We start from the raw sequence: 21,400 nt of genomic DNA, 5'->3' as shown, positions 1-21,400 counted from the left end.
CATTAAAGCACATTAGAGTGTGGTCCCCTAACACCTGAAATAATTTCCATATTACCATACAAGTTAAAACAATATCAATGAAATGCCCTTCAGGATTTTATAGAATCTGATGACACAGTAATAGAGAAATTGTTTTGAAAAATAAAATGTCAGATACCAAAAAAGGTTAATATGTTTAATCTTTGTACTAGAGTATCAATATCAGATATTGTTTTACAAAATATAAATAATAAAAATTGGCATTAAATTAAACCCACAGAGAATGGAATAGCTTAAAAATAAATTCCAACTATTATAAGAATTTGGTGTGTGCAAGTCAAAAGCAACATAACTACAGGGCTCAACATGAAGGATTTAGATGAGGTGGAAATCTGAGATATGTCATCTGTCAACTGGATTCTATCAGGTGACAGGTTTCCTGTGTAATCTGGGACATGTGTCACCAGAGGTGTGTGGTTTAGCAATTAGAGATATGCAATATTTTATGATTAGTAATAAAAAATAATTAAGGACTAATTTTAAATATTTAAAATATTTATATTCATTAGGTTCTTTTGTTTTCCTAAAAAGTTTCTTAGAGTTCTGATTTGTTGTAAAGATGTTGACTTGATTTACATAGCAACTTAGTGCGACATTCTAAAATTTGTGGTATTTACTCAATCTTTTCCTATGCTATTTTTTTTTATGGAGAAAATGTACTTAATCCAACAAGAGTACAAGTGGAAGACAAGGAAAAGGAGGGAAAGTCTGGGAGAAAATGCATGTGAGATGAGCTTACAGTTAAAAGTGGGAGGAAGGCAGTAAATGAAGTTTTCAAAACTGAAAATATCTACTACTTGGTGAAGCCACTGGTTACAAGTGAAGCAGTAAGAGTTTGAGGAAAGAGTCAAAGTTTTGGAGAAGTCATGAAAACATGGTAAAAGAAAGAAACATAAATATGAAAAGAAAAAAAAAAAGAATTGCCAACCTTTCTCCAGTTGAGATTAAGAATCCAAAATCTACATTAACAATCCCCCAGCCAATTCACACTCTAAAATGAAAAGTGCTTATTGTGGATTTTATTCAATTTTGTATTAAACAAATAAAAACACCTATATATGTGTATAAGAATATGACCAGCAACTCCAGAGGCAGAAGGATCACAAATTCAAGGCCAGCACTTGGCAATTTAGTGAGTCTCTATCCCAAAATAAAAAATAAAAAGGGCTTGGAATATAGCTCAGTGGTAGAGCACCCCTGGGTTGAGGCCCTAGTACCAAAATAAAAAATAAAAAGAATATATATGGATCTGGGATTGTGGCTCAGCGGTAGAGTTCTTGCCTAGCATGGGCGGGACCCAGGTTCGATCCTCAGTACCACATAAAAATAAAATGCATTGTGTTATGTCCATCTACACCAAAAAATAAATTTTTTATTTTTTTATTTTTTATTTTATTTTATTTTTTTTTGAGTAGTATGGTACATTTTATTTTTTTTTTTACATTTTTTTATTGGTTGTTCACAACATTACAAAGCTCTTGACATATTATATTTCATACATTAGATTGAAGTGGGTTATGAACTCCCAATTTTACCCCAAATGCAGATTGCAGAATCACGTCAGTTACACATCCACAATTTTACATAATGCACTAATAGTAATTGTTGTATTCTGCTACCTTTCCTATCCCCTACTATCCCCCCTCCCCTCCCCTCCCATCTTCTCTCTCTAACCCATCTACTGTAATTCATTTCTCTCTTTGTTTATTTTCCCATTCCCCTCACAACCTCTTATATGTAATTTTGTTTAGCAATGAGTGTCTCCCTTCATTTCCATGCAATTTCCCTTTTCTCTCCCTTTCCCTCCCATCTCAAGTCTCTGTTTAATGTTACTCTTTTCTTCCTACTCTTCCTCCCTGCTCTGTTCATACTTGCTCTCATTATATCAAAGAAGACATTTGGTATCTGTTTTTTAGGGTTTGGCTAGCTTCACTAAGCATAATCTGCTCTAATGCCATCCATTTCCCTGAAAATTCTATGATTTTGTCATTTTTTATTGCTGCATAGTACTCCATTGTGTATAGATGCCACATTTTTTTTTTATCCATTCATCTATTGAAGGGCATCTGGGTTGGTTCCACAGTCTAGCTATTGTGAATTGTGCTGCTATGAACATCGATGTGGCAGTGTCCCTGTAGCATGCTCTTTTAAGGTCTTCAGGGAATAGTCCGAGAAGGGCAATAGCCGGGTCAAATGGTGGTTCCATTCCCAGCTTTCCCAGGAATCTCCAAACTGCTTTCCAAATTGGCCGCACCAATTTGCAGTCCCACCAGCAATGTACAAGTGTACACTTTTCTCCACATCCTCGCCAGCACTTGTTGTTGTTTGACTTCATAGTGGCTGCCAATCTTACTGGAGTGAGATGGTATCTTAGGGTGGTTTTGATTTGCATTTCTCTGACTGCTAGAGATGGAGAGCATTTTTTCATGTACTTGTTGATTGATTGTATATCCTCCTCTGAGAAGTGTCTGTTCAGGTCCTTGGCCCATTTGTTGATTGGGTTATTTGTTATCTTATTGTCTAATTTTTTGAGTTCTTTGTATACTCTGGATATTAGGGCTCTATCTGAAGTGTGAGGCGTAAAAATTAGTTCCCAGGATGTAGGCTCCCTATTTACCTCTCTTATTGTTTCTTTTGCTGAAAAAAAACTTTTAAGTTTAATTAAGTCCCATTTGTTGATTCTAGTTGTTAACTCTTGTGCTATGGGTGTCCTATTAAGGTAGAGTTCTTGCCTAGCATGGGCGGGACCCAGGTTCAATCCTCAGTACCACATAAAAATAAAATGCATTGTGTTATGTCCATCTACACCAAAAAATAAATTTTTTAAAAAAGAATATATATAGGAAAGTGTCTAGTATATATACCTATTTGTTAGGAGGGGAATGTGTTTGAGGTTTGGAGCACTTTCCCTTTTACTCTACATACTTCTGTATGAATTTTTATGACAGCAGTGTACGTTTGCACTACCAGTGTAAAACATGGGGAATATAAAGCAATAGTCTAAAAAAGGCACTAAGTTCCTGAGCTGGATACATGTCCTTATCTCCACAGAGATCATCCAGAACCTATCTACATAACTTGAAGCTTCAGAGCCAGCAAAAGTCCCACTGGGATCCTCTCAGCACAGCAAAACAGAGCCAGCCTGAAAGGTTAGGAGTATCTGATTCCACTGCTGCTGGGGTGGGGGTGGGGGTTCAACTAGCCAATAGTGTTTACTTCTGGCCATTAAATCCATTCCAACCCAGAGAAGATCTGGAAGGCTCGTAAAATTATATTTGTCTTGCTGCTAAAGACAAATAGGGAATCTTCTTCCAGCTGTGGGAAAGGGATCCAGGTTCTATTTTGACATCTGCAATAAGTGGCAACAGCAGAAAATTCCATGGCTGGCCAGAGTTCCTCATTATATTGCTATTTTAAGATAGATCTAAAGCAACATTGTTGATTTCTTGAAATATTACTATTATTATTATTATTTTAGTACTGGGGATTAAACCCAGGGATGCTTAAAATATTGAACCATATCCTCAGCTCTTTTTTTACTTCAAGACAGGGTCTTACTAAGTTGCTCAGAGCCTCACTAGTGAGGCTGGCTTTGAACTTGCTATCCTCCTGCCTCATCCTCCCAAATCACTGGGATTACAGGCCTGCACCACTATACCTGACAAATTCTTAAGAGCAAAGTAGATAGAAAGATGCCACTAACAAATGGAAGAACACTGAATAATCAAGATTCTTCTCTTGATAAAGGAAACAAATTCAAGATGGAAGGCCAAGAATCAAAATGAAACTGTCCATACTGATTGCATAGTATTAATTATGAAAGGGCTAGATTCAAATTTGAGCTTTAGTACTAAATTTTTTAAACTACAGTTGGCTCATTTTTAATGGGGAATAATAAGATCTACTTCAGGTAGTCTTCGTGACATGTAATTGAGATAAAAATTAATGTACAATTTTTTGCAATATTAATTAATGTGAGATTTTTCTCTTTCTGAACTTCCCAAGGTCCTTTGTGTACCCTTTTCTTGGGGATTATTTATAAGGAGAAAAGCAATTGTTGAAAGACAAAAATGTGGGGGCTGTGTTGTGGCTCAGTGGTAAAGTGCTGGCCTCGAAAGTGCGAGGTTCTGGGTTCGATCCTCAGCACCACATAAACATAAATAAATAAAATAAAGATGTTGTGTTCAACTACAGCTAAAAAAAATAAAATATTTTTAAAAAGACAAAAAGGTTTTCTGTGTTTTCCAAAGCTTCAGCTTATCAAGGAGATTGTCTTGGGGGAGTGGAGAGGATAGGAAGTTAAGTGGGAATCCTTTCAGGGAAAGAAACATGAATAGAGAGTAAGTGGATGTACATCAAGTTTATAAAAGAAATAAAGGCAGTTCCATGAGGATGGAAACTACTGTTCTTCTGGTGGCTGGGTTTCCACAGGTGAGAGGTACATAGGGGAAATTGAATGCTAATACTGCTATCAGCCCTGGTAAATGTAACTGCCCAAAAGGAGGTGGTATGGCAAAAGCGTATTTCCGAGGGACTAGAGTTTGGGTAATTAATATCTCTGTGGTGGCCCATGTGAACCAAAACCCAGAGAGTTCTCCAATTATGTTTCTCTTGATAAGACCTATGGGACCTTTTATATAACTCATTGGATGGGAAGGTATCTTTGCCTATTTTTCCTTGAAATCACAGGTTAAGAGAAGAACTTGGATGCAGGTAATTTATTTGGGAAATAATCCCAGAGAGCAAGAGTTTGGGAAAGGAAATTAGGAGAAGTTAATAGAAGGTGTTTTATTGAGTTGGTTACTGTCATGGACTCAAATCAAAACTGTCCATCAAAGGAAATAGGAGAAAATTATTTATTTATCTACTCCTACCTGCTATGAGTTGGGTTATTAACACCTGTAGTTTGCATATATGTTAAATGCTGAGTAGGCACCTATGGATAATCACAGCAAATCATCAGAGAATGCTGAGGTAGGAAGTGAGAGAAAGAAGGCAGAGTTTGAAGTGAGGTGCTGTCAGTGCAAAGAGGGTAGAACTCTGAAAGGAATTTTGCATGACTGGAATCAGATTTGAGGCCTAGAGGATGTGCAGTTGGGTTCCAGGTGATAACAGCAAGAGAGGCTCAATAATGACTAAGCATTAAGAGGCATAAAAACTTTAAAAAATTATTTTCCTCCTAATTAAAAAAGTCATACAACCATTTCTGGAATAAAAACTAATTTTATTTAATTAATTGCAAATGGAATTTTCTTGATGTATCTTTACTTGTAGTCTAAGATTTATTTTCACTGCTGCAACATGATGCCTAACAGGCACGTTAAAACTAGGTTATTTGCCTGTTGTTTAACAAAGCTAGTTGCCTTCCTCTTCACACATCAATATACATGTACATGCAGGCACACATATGTATACACACCCCTAAAGAATAAGAGGAAAAGTTCCATTGTGAGTTTGTACTTGTGTAATGTTAGCATTTGGCTCCAAACCTCCAAGAAACTGACTGAGGATCTTTCCCTCCAACCAAAATTGCTGGTTTAGAGTTTGACCATTACCTCATTCATTATTCTGCAGAAAATCATTATAAGGAATATTATTCCATTCAAAGCACAGCTTCTCAAACTTTAATTTGTATATAAATCACTCAAACAGATAATTATCTTACTTCTCTGCTTCTTTGTGTTTCCCTTTACCACTTATCTTCTAACATACTACATGTTTATTGTTTGTCTCACCCACTATAATGTAAGCATCATGAAGGCATGGATTTTTTGTTTATTTGTATGCCTGGCTCATACTAAAACTCAAAGAGTAAGTGAATAGTGAAAATAATTCCTCAAATGAATTACATTTTAAAACACATCAAGCATTCTAAAGAGTGCCTGTGGAATATCAAAATAAAATAACACTGGGTACTCTTGGATTCTGAAAACATGGCCAGATTAGATATTCTTGAATGTGACCTCTTCTGGCTTTCAGTTAATTTAAACAGGTTTGTTGAATGATTAGTTCATGATATAGTAATGAATAATTCCCAAATACCTATAATTTAAGAGGACATTTATTTCTTAATCATGCTACATGTCCACTGTGGGTCAGCAGCAGGTCTCTGCCCACTCTGGTTACTCAGGATCCCAGACCGACAAAATAATTACAGTATTGAATATTATCAGTCAAAGGGAAAGAGAACTCTGGAAGATGTGACACCAACAATTAAATGCTTAGGCTATAAGAGATTCATGTCACTCTTGCTGACCCAATCATTTGGCCCCACCCACTTATAAGAGGGCCAGGGAAGCTCAATCCTTCCGTATGCCCAGTGTATGGCAGAGACTAAAATACTTGGTAAGTCCTTCCTATTGCCATTTCCTCACAATCTGCAATGTTAACTGTCCAGTTAATTTATTGTTCCATAATTCCCTCTCCTAACTGGCAACAGAATCTTCACAGTGCCCTCTAGTGGTACTTAGAGCAACCGCATTAGTTCTCTAGAGAACTGAATTCTGAAACTGCTAGAGCTGAGCCTAACCCCGCTGGAATGAATTAACAGCATCAGATAGTCCAGTTAGCCCAACCTTGTAAGCCTAATAAAGGTATGCTGGCTAAACCCTAATTCTTCAATACCACTTTCTCAGGTACTCTGTGGTGTATCTTTTCTTCCTGGAAAGACTATCCAAATTTCAAGTATTTAAGATACAAAATCCAACATTTTTTCACTGTATAAATGGTTTTTATTGCACAGAAACTCTGTCTTCAATAAACTTTCTCTTCTTTTAAAGTATATAAATATCATGATGAAGCCAAAACGTTATGTAATTCCTGAAGTCTATCTGCAAACTCAACTGGAATAATGATTTTTTAAAATTACTAGAATGACAGGATTTGTTTCTGAGGGAAGCATAATTTCACGTTTCTGGTCTCTTATTATTGCTTTCTAACTGGAATCCATGAACCCTTGGCTACAACAGTATTTTCATATAACTAGTTTCCTTTATAATAGTATGTATTTTGTTTTATACATTTGAAATCATTAACCGGAAGAGGGGTCCAAAACTTCAACGTCTGCAAAGGAGTTACTGGCATGTTAAAATCTATATATAAAGCAAGTTCTACCAGTATGAGGAAACATTTAAAAATCTTAACACATGGTGGTGCTATTGCTTTAAGAGTAAGGAAGAGTAAGGCAAACTGGTTGAATAAGAATATAAATTTCTTCAGAGAAGCTTGAGGGACCCTAGTGGTTGTGGTCACAAAGTTACAGTGGTTTTAAATCTTTAGAAATTTTATGAATTCTTAGCAGATAAAATACAAATTCATTAACTAAGATAGTATGGTCTAATATATAAAATATAAATAGATATGGATTTTACCAAAACAATATGTAACCAAAAACAGTAAGTGTTTGAGGACTTATTAGCCAATCAATTCCTTAAACATTTATTGTACACAAGATTATGGATTTTCTTTAATACACAGATGGCTCACGCACTTCAGTGCATACTTCACATGCACCGAATTCCAGCCTGGTATAAACATGATGATTAACATGGCAAGTTCAAAAGTGAAAGAACAACTCCTGAATAGGAACTGATTATCAGTGATGGAAATTGCACAAAGAACCAAGGAACCAACATAATATAGAGCTGGTTATACTGGCTAAAATAACATTTACTTACAGATGAAATTATTTACTTATAAGAATGGGGAAAAAGTGGTAGTGGGTAGTGGTAGAGATCAAATCAGATGACCATATGATAATTGTTAAAGCAGAGAATGAGTAAATAGGAAATCCTTAAATAATCTCTGTATTTTTGTATATATTTGCAACTCTTCATTAAAAAATAAAATTAACATATTCATAAAATAACAGTGCTAAAGGGTTGAATTTTTGGTGATTAGTTAGGTGTGTGAGAATATACACCAACCAGAGGAAGGTATAATACTGAGTCAATCCCCCAATTAGATTTGTGTTGTCTTCCCCCCTCCCCCGCCCCATAAGGAAAAGATTTTGCAACATTGTTCTGTAAGATCTAAAAAATAGTTTTTTAAAGAAAATTTCCTGACCTCTTATTTGGGGGATGGATGGGAGTATTGTCAAAGAATTAGGTATTTGGAAAGACAAGAGACTCTAGCATTTTTAGGCATAAGGAACTGAACAAAAGCTACTATTTTCTATCTTTGTAAATTCTTATTGACTTTAAAGGAGAAAAGTTAACTTACTTTTATTAACTATGGTTCACTTAAGATATATGTTTAAATAAATCTGTTTCATGTCCATTGACAAAAGAATATTTTCCCACATTGTTATAAGTGCATGCCTGAGGGATTTAATATTTTTGAAAAGCTTAATGAAAATGCTTTTTTAAAAAAAAAATCAATTAATGCCTCCATTTATGCTCTAATCACAAGAGGAAAAAAAACTTGAAATTGATCTTTTTTAGCATTTAGAAAACCTCTATTTTTTTAGGATAACATAAAGGAAAGCATTTCTATTTTTAGTTTTACAAGGCCAAGTAGGAATCACAATATTCTCTGTCTAGACAAATGTAGTACTCTGTTCTCCTGAATAAAATAAAAAATTATTAATGGTAATGCAACACATTTTTCTTCAAACTAAAAAAGACCTATAACCCAATTAATAATGCAGTTGTTCAAGTTATCTCATTGATAAACTGAATATTTTTTCTCCCACATCCTGTCTACGATTAAGGTTTGGCTAAGAGATTAAGTCTAGAAGAAGGAGGATATGACTCAGAGGAAATGGAAAGCCTGAATTTATCCTTCTGTACCAAGAGGATTGTGGCAAAGAAGAGAGAAGGCAGATTGAGGCACAATGAAGGCCTAGAATCCCCTCCCTCAGCTTTGGCCAAAATGGGAACACCCATATCTGAGGACTCTTCCTCATTCCATGTTTGAGGCTTCAAAGGGAGGTTATCCACTGACCTGGTAGCAGCTTCAGCAAGGAAATCTGTGGTACAGGCTCATTGCAAAGAGTATGGGTCTGAGTTCAACTTTCCTGAGTTGTCCTTGGTTTCTAGGTGGATAAGATGGAAGGTTCCTGCATTTCCTTAAAAAGGGCTTGAGGAGGTAGTGAGTTTACATACTATGCATGAAGCTGGAATCAAAAGCAGGTACAGGAAACAGGAATTTAGCTCAGTAGAGTGAGTGGACACTGAAGGGAGCTATCCTAGTAAGGATGAGTTCAAAAGAAGGTCAAAGCAGGACTAATTACTGCCTATCATAGGGCCAAATCAACTAAAACAGCTGAAGACAGTAAATTCCTGAAGTTTCAACAGAAATATGAGGGATTTTTCCTCCTCATGGGCTTCCTCAACTCATGAGACAATCATTAAGAAATAGCACAAATGTTGTGTTTGTTTCTTCTGTCCCTTCCCCCATCTTGCTACTTAGTATGCTGATAAAAAGAGGTCAAATCTACAGAGAGGAGCAAAAAGATAGAATCTGATTTCTGTACCATGTCATTGTGTACCATACTACCTTTGGATCTCTGATATGAACTTTACTTTGGAAAGAATAATTTTCTATGCTTAATAATTATTGTTTTGTTGTTGATGACTTCAGTTGAGCCAAATCCTAACAAATTAATAACACTTATAATAGGTGGAGTTTCCCAAGAAGCAGACTGAAATGGAGAGTGGCATGCAGAAGTATATTGGAGATACTTTTAGAATCCAAAGTTGTGGAAGGAAGGATACAGGATTGGGCAGAGGGAGAAGATGAGCTGTGATGTAGTCACAATAAGGCCTCTCAGATGACCCCAAGAAGAAAACTGATGCTGGCATGGCCATTGATGGTTGCCCAGGTTATCCACATTCAATATGGGCAGCCTCCAGGAAAGGAAGTGTGATTGTGGTTGATGTGCATATCTATAGTCAAGGCCAAAGAGGGAGGACAGCTAGGTCTGCCAACCATTTCACAGGATCAGAATAAATGATTTCACAGCAACTCTAACCTCCTTCCAAGACTGACAATTGTGTATCCCTGCAAAATCCTGGAGTCCTGTGGAGGGCTCAGCTATCTTGACAAGGAAACAAGAGTCAGACGGTTTAATGAGACCAACCCTCTCATCTTCCAGATATGTAGCACTGTGTGGTGCAGTCCTGTTAAGCCACTGGTTTCCCATGTCTACCAGTTCCTGATAGAGAACATTTTTTACAATTTTTTCTTCACCTTGATATTATTTCATCTTGTAATGTATATTCTCCAATAGTGGTCACACAATAGAAATGCAAATTAAAACTACACAGATTTCATCTCAGTCAGTATGGCAATGATCAAGAATATAAGCAACAATAAATATTGGTGAGGATATGGGGAAAAGGGTACACTCATACATTGCTTGTGAGGCTGCAAATTGGTGCAACCACTATGTAAAGCAGTATGGAGATTCCTCAAAAAACTAGGAATGGAACCACCCTTTGACCCAGTTATACCACTCCTAGCTCAAGGGAGTAAAAATCAGCGTACTATAGTGATGTAGCCATATCAATGTTTATAGCAGCTCAACTCATAATAGCCAAGCTATGGAACCAATCTAGGCCCTTCAACAGACAAATGGATAAAGAAAATGTGGTATATATACACGATGGGATATATAAAAAAGAATGACTATGATTTTTCCTGGTAAATGGGTGGTTCTGGAGACTATCATGCTAAGTGAAATAAGCCAATCCATCAAAAGCCAAAGGTCAAATGTTATCTTTTTATGTGGATGCTAACACACAAGGGGCAGGGAGGGGTTGGCAGGAGAGGAAGAATAGAAATTCAGTAGATTAGATAAAGGGAGATGAAGGGAAGGGAGGAGGTATAAGAATAGGGAAGATAGTAGAATGAGTCAGACATAACTTTCCTATGTTTATATATGAATACGCCACCAGTAGAACTCCACATCGTGTATAATCACAAGAATGGGATCCTAATTAGAATAAGTCATATCCATGTATGTATAATATGCCAAAATACACTTTACTGTCTTGTGTATCTAAAAAGAATAAAGAAATTTAAAAAATCAAACAGAATCTCTCATTTTAGTAATTTCTACATTATATGCACCACCTTCTCAATATAGAAAATGAGAAAACTTACATAGATTCTTTTAAAGAAAATATAAACTTGTGTCATATATTCCACGGTCATGTAAAACTCAGATTCTTCTAAATGCAGTGTAAGGGAATGGCCACAGGTAGCAGGACTGTTCTTCATATGCAGAGAAGGGACTTCTGGCATGCTATCCTAAACATCATCAGTGCTAAAGGGGAGTGGTAGTGATATGCCTCCAACGAAAGTGTGTCTTAACCATCTTTGGCTTTGGAGTCTCGGAATCTGACCTCTCCGATCCTCCAAGAGACTCTCTGAGCTAACAATTTTCCTTTAACAAATCTCTTTACTTCTTTATTTTTAGTGTCTTTTGGTTAACCTAGCTAGAGAGGATTCTATTATAGACAGTTAATATCCCCAAATAAAATACCCCTGATAGGCAAATGCAGTCAGCAAAGGCTCATATAAATCAAATCCCATCTTACATATATTAATAATTTTCTGATATCTTCACTTTACCTGACTTCTGCTTTAAACTCTATAGCCTCAAATTTGTATTTTAGAGCCAGGTGCAGTGGCACATGCCTGTAATCCCAGCGGCTTGGGAGGCTGAGGCAGGAGGATTGTGAGTTCGAAGCCAGCCTCAACAACAGCAAGGTGCTTAGCAACTAGTGAGACCCTTTCCTCTAAATAAAATACAAAATAGGGCTGGGTATGTGGCTCAATGGTTGAGTGCCCCTGAGTTCAATCCCTGGTACCAAAAAAAAAAAAAAAATTCATCTTAGATCTTACATTAACTTTCCCTTTCCATAGGAAACAAAGACTTATGACATAATTTAATGGCCCACATTGTAGTGGTTTCTAGCTGGAATATAGAAGAAGTAGGGTGTTACTAAAGGGTTGAATTTTTGGTGATCAGAGTCAGGTGTGTGAGAATATACACCAAACCATGGAATTAATGGAAAAATCAATGCAGAAGAGGTTGTAGGTTGTATTTTAGGGTACCCACAGAATATGCCTCAGCTTTACAACAAAGTTTCATAATATGTGTAATAAGAATTGTAATGCAAAAAAAACAAGTACATGTATAAAGACATGATTTGGCATGAACATACTTTATACAAAGATATGAAAAATTGTGCTCTATATGTGTAATAAGAATTGTAATACATTCTGCTGTTGTGTATTTTAAAAAATAAAATCAATAAAAAAATTTAAAAAAGAATGAGACAACTTTGCTCTACCTTTCGCATCTGTTTTTTAAAAATATTTTTATTTATTTACTTTAAATAAATATCTTTATTTATTTACTTTTATGTGGTACTGAGGATCAAACCCAGTACCTCACACATGTAAGGCAAATGCTCTACCACTGAACTACAGCCCCAGCCCCTCATCTATTTTGTTTTTAAGGCAGATAGTTGTTAAGAAAACCTTCGAAGAGAAGGTACATTACAAGACCAAAATTTCAGCCATAGTTCTATCATGTAAAATCTTGACCACTAGAAATGTCATTTAAGGTCAAAAGCAGATATCAAGAACTTGACCTAACTTCCCTTTCCTTAAGTATTTCCCTGAAATGCTTCTAACTTTCAACAACCACTTGCAGCCTGACACCCAGCCCAGAGGGAATTCTTGACTTTACTCTTTTAGGATTCAATTGAAACTGCTTTTGACATTGGGTAATGTTGAGAAAATTGACCTATTGAGAATATGTTCTGAAGTTTTCCTTTTTCAGAACTACTCTAGAAGTAATATTGTAAACATTCTCCAAAGATGTGCTTTTGTTGCATTGATCATTCAAGTATAAAGAAGGGTAGCACTTAGAGGTGCCTACATTATAACTCCTTGTGAGTAATACATGGGAATGTGATCCAGGAATGAAGAAAAGTTATCATAAACTCAAAATTTTGAATGGATTTGAAAGGACCAGGTTAATATATTTTTAGTTTCACTTATTGTAAGCTTTCTTAGAAATTCCACATTTTCATCATTTTAAATGATAATTCTTTGTAAGATTTTCAATGAAGAATCCTAACAGAAGTATCCACATTTATAATCTATAGTATATTAAATTAATGGCCCCAGTTCTTCATCTTTCCCTGTATTCATGCCCTAACTTTGCAATTCTTTCAAGCAGGGTTTATCAATCTCACTATAACTGACATTTTGGGGGATTTTTTTTTCCTGTGGGAGGGCTGTCCTGGGCATTGTAGGATGTTTAGCAGCATCCCTGATTTCCACTTAGTGTATGTTAATATCATTTCTCACCACTCACAGTGTAACAACCAAAAATGTCTCCAAATATTGCCAATGTCCTCCTGTGAGAGACAGAATCACTTATATTTGAAAACTACTGCTCTAAAGTTTGATAATTTTCACAACGACTTTGCCTCAATCAGTGTGACTTTCTTTGGTCAAGAAGGAGCTTGAAATATGCATGTATAGTAAAGCTTGCTCTATTCGCAATCCCAGCCCCCCATTCTATCATTTTTTAATAGTGCCTTTTTTGATTTAAGAAATCTTTGCTTAGATTGCAAATATATTCTGTTTTTTTCCTATAGTTTTAGATTTAGTGTTCAGCTTTTATAGTTTAGCTTAGTAGTTTTAGCTTTTATATTAGAGCTATGGTCTACGAAGAATTTTTTTTTGTGTGTGTGAATGGTGTGAGTTGTGTCAGGATTAATTTTCATCCATGAAAATACCCAGGCTTCATAAATTTTTAAAACCTTTCTTGTTTTCTTAAATTTTTCTTTTTTTAAAATTTATTGGTTCTTTTTAGTTATATATGACAGTAGAATCCATTATGATATAATTATACAAGCATGGAATATATCTTATTCTAATTCAAACCCCATTCATGTATACATGAAAGTGGGATTCTTAAGGATTTTCATATATATACATAGGAAAATAGTGTTAGATTCATTCCACTATCTTTCTTAATCCTGCCCCCCTCCCTTCCCTTCATTCCCCATTGTTTAATCTACTGACCTTCTTTTCTTCCCCTCCCCGGCCCTTTATTGTGGTTTAGCTTCCACATATCGGCAAAAACAAATTTTCTTTGGTTTTTAGGGATTGGCTTATTTCACTTAGCTTGATAGTCTCTAGATCCAGCTGAGCTGTAGAACCAACCTAGATGCCCTTCAAAAGATGATGGATAAAGAAGTTGTGGTATATATACACAATGGAATATTAATCAGTCATAAAGAAGAAGGTTTCATAAACATTTCATGTTATTGAAAAAAAAGTCATACATAAAATATGTTCTGTAAGATCAGAGGAATTTTTAAAGGCATAGAAATAAGATTGGAAATAATCACAGACTAATTAATATATTATTATTGGTAGAACTTCAGATGATGTTTTTCCTTCTTCCTATTTTTCTATATTTTCCAGGGTCTTTTTTTTTTGCAATAAACTTGTATTGATATCATAACTGGAAGAAAAGGTTTTTTTTTTCTTTAAAGGATTTCTGTTAGCTTGCTAGGTGCTTTGACTCAATTACAGATGCTCTGCAAATTTTAAGAACCTCTAAGTTGGTCCCCCAGAGTCTGGAGTTAAGATTAATGTGGATCTTGGGCTTCTGTTTTGCCTGTGGCATGATGAGGGGTGATTAATATGTTCACTTCCAGCTTAAACATTCAAAATCTGAGGTAACAAAACAAGAAAAAGAAGGAAATCTATTACAGAGTAGATATTTTAACTGAAAATCGAATGGATGATAGGAGATAGTATTGGGATTTGATAATTCAGCCTTACTACTTCTGAATTCCTAAAGCTTCAGAAACATGAAATGTATTACTAAAAACTTGTTTTAAAGAAGCTTAGGGTGCCAAAGCACATACCTTCTGTACTTAGTTTGGACTGTGGACAAAGGAGATATCACAGAATTTTGTCACTAAGAATGTCTGCGTCTTTTCCATAGCAGTCAGTAGTCCTCAGGCTTTGCAGACTTCTTTATTTACTCTTAAGTAGCTAACCCTGATTTTAATAGTCTGTATCTATCCCCCACGTACTTTACCGAGGCTTTGCTAATTCCTCTCTCCCTAGACTTCATGGTTATTTCTAGTATATTTGTTCTATTAACTTGACTTCCTATTCTCTTATGGTTTACTCCTTGACAGTGCTAGCTTCCTAAAGACATAGTACAAGGACATGTAATATCACCATGTGTCATCTATGCCCAGAAAATAAATGGAGTCAGGAACAAGATGAGGGGAGAAAAATTAGTAAAAAGGACAACATCCACAATTAACACCACAATCATAGCAGCAAAAAACAACACCAGAATTACATCTTGTGGAGAATCTAATAAACAAAGGACAGCTTACTTCCAGAAAATATTGAATTTTAAAAGGCAGGGCTTTTAAGTAAAAAGATGGAAAAAGTAGGATATCATATAAAGCCAGGTCATGCAGGGGGAAATTGTGAAAAAATATCTTTTTGTTTGTGTGTGGTATATATTCACAATTGAGCTTTTAAATTTTTAAAATTTGTTCTAATTTGTTTAATTTGTTTTAATGACAATAGAATGCATTTTGACACATCATACAAAAATGGAGTTTAACTTCTCATTCTTTTGGTTGTAATATGATGTAGAACTACACAGGTCTTATAGTCATATATGCACATAACGTAATAATGTCTGATTCATTCTACTCCTACCCCATTCCCCCTCCCCTCTCTTTCACTCCTCTCTGTTTAGTCCAAAATACCTGTGTTCTCCACCTCCCTTATTGTGAATTAGCGTCCACATATTAGAGAAAACATTTGGCCTTTGGTTCTTTGGGGTTGGATTATTTTGCTTAGTGTAACATTCTCCAGTTCCATCCATTTTTGGCAAATTCCATAATTTCATTCTTCTTTAAGGTTGAGTAATATTCTGTTATATATATATCAGTTTATTTATCTATTCATCTGTTGAAGAGCACCCAGGTTGGTTCCATAGTTTAGTTATTGTGAATCGAGCTGCTATAAACTTTGATGTGGATGCACCGCTGTAGTATGCTGATTAAAAGTCCTTGGGTGTGTATCTAGGACTAGTATAACCGGGTCAAAGGGTGGCTCCATTCCAAGTTTTCTGAGGAATCTCCATTCTGCTTTCCATAGTGGTTGCACCAATTTGCAGTCCCATCAGCAATGTATGACAGTGTACCTTCCACCCCACATCCTTGCCAACATTATTGTTGCTTGTTTTCTTGATGATTGCTATTCTGACTGGAGTAAGATGGAATCTCAGTGTAGTGTTGATTTGCATTTCTTGAATTACTAGAGATGCTGAACATTTTTTCATATATTTGTTGATTGATTGTAAAATTTCTTCTTCTGTGAAGTGTCTGTTCAGCTCCTTTGTAATATCTGGCTATCTTAAATGGAAAATTGGGCCTTGTTTAGCACATTCCTCTATTGGTTTTCTGATTCTATGAGGTTCGTGCCTTTAATTGCCTTTGAGCCATTTTGTAACCATAAATTTAAACAATCAGTAGTAATGCAAATGATTCTTCTCTTTCTTCTTTTTTGTACCAGGGATTGAACCCAGGGATACTTAACCACTGAGTCACATCCCCAGCACTTTCCCCAGCACTTTTCATTTTTTATTTTGAGATGAGCTCTCATTAAGTTGCTTAGGGCCTTGCTAAATTGCTGAGGCTGGCTTTGAACTTGCAATCCTCCTTTCTCAGCCTCTTAAATCGTTGGGATTACAGGTGTGTATTACCATGCTCAGCTTGCAAATGATTCTTGTTCATGATGTGCAAATGAATTCTATCTAGTGAAGGGACAATTTATTTCTCTATTTCCATCCCCAGTTGGTTTGTTTCATTAGTCAATTCACTTCAGAATTCCTCTTTACCTACATATATGCCTATGTATGGGTCTTTAAATTCTCGTTGGAACTGGATATAACAATTTACTTGTTCTTTGGTTAAAAGTTAACAAAAGAAAAACAACTTTGATACATGTTCCTTTTGTGTTTATATGGCAGTCACGATTCTGCCTTCAATAATTATCCTTTGATAGTCATTCAAGGACACTAGTGGAAAAATAAATCCAGGAGGTATGATGGGGGTTAGAAGAAATGATGGTAAAACACAAGTCTCAGTTTGAATCTGGAATCCTCATCCCTACTCCAACTGGGTGCCAGGACCCTGGGGCTATGGAGAAACATGTTACTCCAGAAGTCAGGCTTTGGACAGTCATACAAGATATGTGAACTCCCTACTGAGGCATTCAAGGGATCTTTTATCTAGTAGCATTCTCCAAAACTTGGGGCTTCTGTTTGCCCTCAGTCAAGGAGCAGCTATGCCATTATCCTTGAGACTTTGGCAAACTATTTTCATTTCAGTACAAAATGGTGCAGCCTTCAAATAACCGTAATTAAAGCTGAAATGGAATTGTGTCCATGCAGGGATTCACTCACTTTTCTAACTTTTAACCCTGAAATGTATAGTGTTATTCCCTTCCTTTGTTCTATTCCTGCTTTCAGAGTTACAAATGTTCCTAAAAGAAATTTTAGGGTTATACAAAATTACATATAAGAGGTTGTGAGGGGAATGGGAAAATAAACAAGGAGAGAAATGAATTATAGTAGATGGGGTAGAAAGAGAAGATGGGAGGGGAGGGGAGGGGGGATAGTAGGGGATAGGAAAGGTAGCAGAATACAACAGTTACTAATAGGGCATTATGTAAAAATGTGGATGTGTAACCGATGTGATTCTGCAATCTGTATTTGGGGTAAAATTGGGAGTTCATAACCCACTTGAATCTAATGTATGAAATATGATATGTCAAGAGCTTTGTAATGTTTTGAACAACCAATAAAAAAAAGAAAAAAAAAGAAATTTTAGGGGCTGGGGTTGTGGCTCAGAGGTAGAGTACTCGCTTAGCACGCGTGAGACACTGGGTTCAATCCTCAGCACCACATAAAAATAAAGATATTGTGTCCTCCTATAACTAAAAACTAAATATTAAAAAAAAGAAATTTCAGAATCGGGCAGACTGAAATAATTTTATGCTTTCCATTCTACCAGGATGATCTAATTGAATTGAATTCTTGGTTGTATTTTTCATTCATCTCTACTTCCCTCCTCTAGTTTCTTCTCACTGCCCTTTCAGCTGACAGCCTTATCAGGCACAGTATCCTCACACATTCCCATGTATCTTTCACCTTTCTATGCTTACTCTTGGTCAGCCTAGACAATTCCATTAAGTCACCAAAACCCCAACTACCATAGTGAACACTGCATAAAGGGGGAACACTCATCTCACTCAAAAAAGACTTAGTCCTAAAGTACTCTCTTCCACCTATTCTTCACTTCTCTTGCCTTATTGCTTTCTAATTTCTGACCCTTCTAGCTATTTGCTGGACTGCTATCTTGACTTGTATCTTTTTTTCCCCCACTTTCATTAATTCTTAGCAACCATGATTTTCCAGTTTGCCTGTATGGCCTTCAAATCATCTTGAGTACATATCCTCTTTTTTAAAAAATATTTATTTTTAAGTTTTAGGTGGACACAGTATCTTTATTTTACATTTATGTGGTGCTGAGGATCAAACCAGTGCCTCATGCATGCTAGGTGAGCACTCTACCACTGAGTTACAACCCAAGCCCCTAAATATCCTCTTAATTTATTTTATTCCTCAAATCACTATCCTCTAGTCCTGCATAAAATGCCAAAAGCTCCCTACCAGCTTATTCAGGGCTTAATTAGAAAGTAGTCATTTCCATTCCATTTCAGAAGAACCTTCTAGTCCAGTGTGCTTTATATATATGTGAACGTCAGTGATGTTAATGTCTCCCCAAGACAAAATATGGCTGCCAGGAGTTCCCAAATAGAACAGTATCTCAGATTTTCTGTTATTTGCTTAACTTTCTGAAGCCAACTTCTGATTTGGGAATTTTATTCCTAATAGCTCTTCTCTTGAAACTGTCACCAGATGAAGTTTGAGGAGGTTCCAGAAGGTAAAAGGGGACCTCATCCTAGCTCTGGCAGGTTCTTGACTTATAGAGAAAGGAATTTCAGGATGTGTCAAAAACATGCAGAAGTATGTTTTTGCAGAAGTATGATTTGTTTGAGAAAGCAATGGAATTTAGTAAAGAAGGCAAACAGCAGGACACATACTCAAAGGGAGAGGAAGTGTGGGCACTCAAGAGTGAGACATACTTTAAGAGTCTCAGGCATCTTTTTAAAAGGAAACTTTGTAAATGAGTGACCATCAGAAGCATATGGGGGTGGCATCAGCCTAATGAGCTTGATTTCTTGAATGTGGAACACAGAATGGGCAACAGTGGTCTGGTCCTTCTCAGAACCTCAGGTTGATGTTATTTACTTAATAGATAGCACTTGGACTGTATTACCCACATCAAGCATCTCTAATAATAGTTTTCTCTAAATTTTTAAAAATTAGTCTAACATACATTCTGTGAGGGGGAATGGGGGTAGGAAGGATGGTAGAATGAGACAGACATTATTACTCTATATACATGAATGATTACACTACTGGTATGACTCTGCACCATGTTCAGCAGAGGAATGAGAAGTTATGCTCCATATGTGTATGATATGTCAAAATGCATTCCACTGTCATGTATAACTAATTAGAACAAATTAAAAAATTAAAAATAAGTAAATATATTTTGTAAGTAAACAAGGCATATAGGGCCTAATAAACTATATTCACAGTGCTCTAAGATTTATCGAGCCTTTTAAGAATTTAGGCCTGTAGGAAAACAGACCTAGGATGTGAAGGTGAGAGGGTTCCTGGAGTTTTTAGATTTAAAGTTACTCTTCCCTTCCATGTTTGTTTCCTTTCTACTTATGCTTATTTCTTCTATCCTACCTCAGAACCATTACCTCCTTCTGTAATATACAGGTATCAATTAGGACAATGATTTCCCAATAGTCTTGGGATCTAAATCTGTGTTCTGTTGCTACAACAGAATAATTGAGACTAACTAATCCAGACCTATAAGAATGAAAATTTACTCACTCCCTAAAGAATTAATCCAGGCCCACCAGAGCCACATTAATTTATTCATGAAGGGGGTGCCTCTACAACCTAATTACCTTTCAACATTGTTACACTGGGGACCAAATTCCAACATTGAGTTGTTGGAGGGGATGAACCATATTAAAACCATAGCATCTGGTTATGATACAATCATTCTCACCCTACAATCTTCCCAATAATGCAGCATTTTCTCTTGATTCTACCCACATAACATGACTCCTCAACTTGCACAGAGCCATGTATCATTTCTTGATTTATTTGTTTTTCTTCCCAGAAACATTGACAAATTTTCAAGACTTCCTATAGATTCTAAATCAGAAAAGTCTCATTTCCTCCACATTTATGAATGATATTATTCATCCCCCAACAAAATCAGAAACTGAGTTCTAGTCCAAGTCTGAAGGTCTGAGAACTGAGAAAGCCAATGGTGTAGCTCCTGTGCAAAGGCTGTCAGGTACAAGACTCTGGAAAAAGTGATATTTCTGTTTGAGTCCAAACACAGGAAAAAAGCTGATATCTCAGTTCAAAGGTGATCATACAGGAAAGAATTCTTCCTTACTTGCTCTCTGTCACTGTAGATTGATTTTCATTTTCTAGAATTTTATATAAATGGATAATCCAGTTAATACTCCTTTATGTCTGGCTTTTACTTGATATTTTGAGATTCATCCAAATTTCATGGCTTAGTAGTTTGTTCCCTTTTATTGTTAACAGTATTTTATTGAGTGGATATACCATAGTTTATTTCATCTATTAGTAGGCATTTATATTGTTTTCAGTTTCGGACTACTATAATTAAAACTTCCACGAACATTTTTGTACAAGTCTTTGTGTTAACATGTTTACATTTCCCTTACATAAATACCTAGGAGGGGAATAGCAAGTCATATGGTAATTGTGTTGTGTACCTTTTAATAAACTGCCACAGTTTTCCACAGTAATTGCCATTTTTGCATTTGACCACAAGTGTATAAGAATCGCAGTTGCTCCATACCAACCCGTAGTATATTCAGACTTCTTTTTTTTTCTTTTGAGGATTTATTTTTTTATTTGTTCTTTTTAGCTATACATGAGAGTAGAGTATATTTTGACACATTGTACATATATGGAGTTCAACTTCCTATTCTTGTGGTTGTACGTGATGTGGACTTACACTGGTCACGTATTCATGTATGAACGTAGGAAGGTATGTCCAATTCATTCTACTCTCTTTCCTATTCCTATCCTCCCTCTCTTCCCTTAGACTTGTTAATGTTAGCTATTCTAATAGATGTATAGTCATATATAAGT

At 35.9% G+C, this 21,400-nt stretch overlaps 1 protein-coding gene across 7 annotated transcripts in view; it reads left to right on the top strand.

The window, feature by feature from the left end:
- Positions 1-21,400, top strand: part of IL33 (interleukin 33) — a 192,042-nt gene that overhangs the window by 23,512 nt on the left and 147,130 nt on the right. For 5 of the 7 annotated variants that reach the window (XM_081278833.1, XM_081278831.1, XM_081278826.1 and 2 more), the window contains one exon: positions 3,091-3,188. The exons of the other annotated variants lie outside the window; for them this stretch is intronic. The gene's annotated coding sequence lies outside the window, so the exon portion shown is untranslated. The remainder of the gene's footprint in view (positions 1-3,090; positions 3,189-21,400) is intronic. 7 annotated transcript variants of the gene reach the window in all.

Source organism: Spermophilus citellus, assembly GCF_964194105.1.
Source record: "Spermophilus citellus genome assembly, chromosome: 2".
NCBI classification, from domain to species: Eukaryota; Metazoa; Chordata; class Mammalia; order Rodentia; family Sciuridae; genus Spermophilus; species Spermophilus citellus.
Note: the sequence above shows the minus strand (reverse complement) of the source record. Positions and strands in the feature narration are given on the sequence as shown.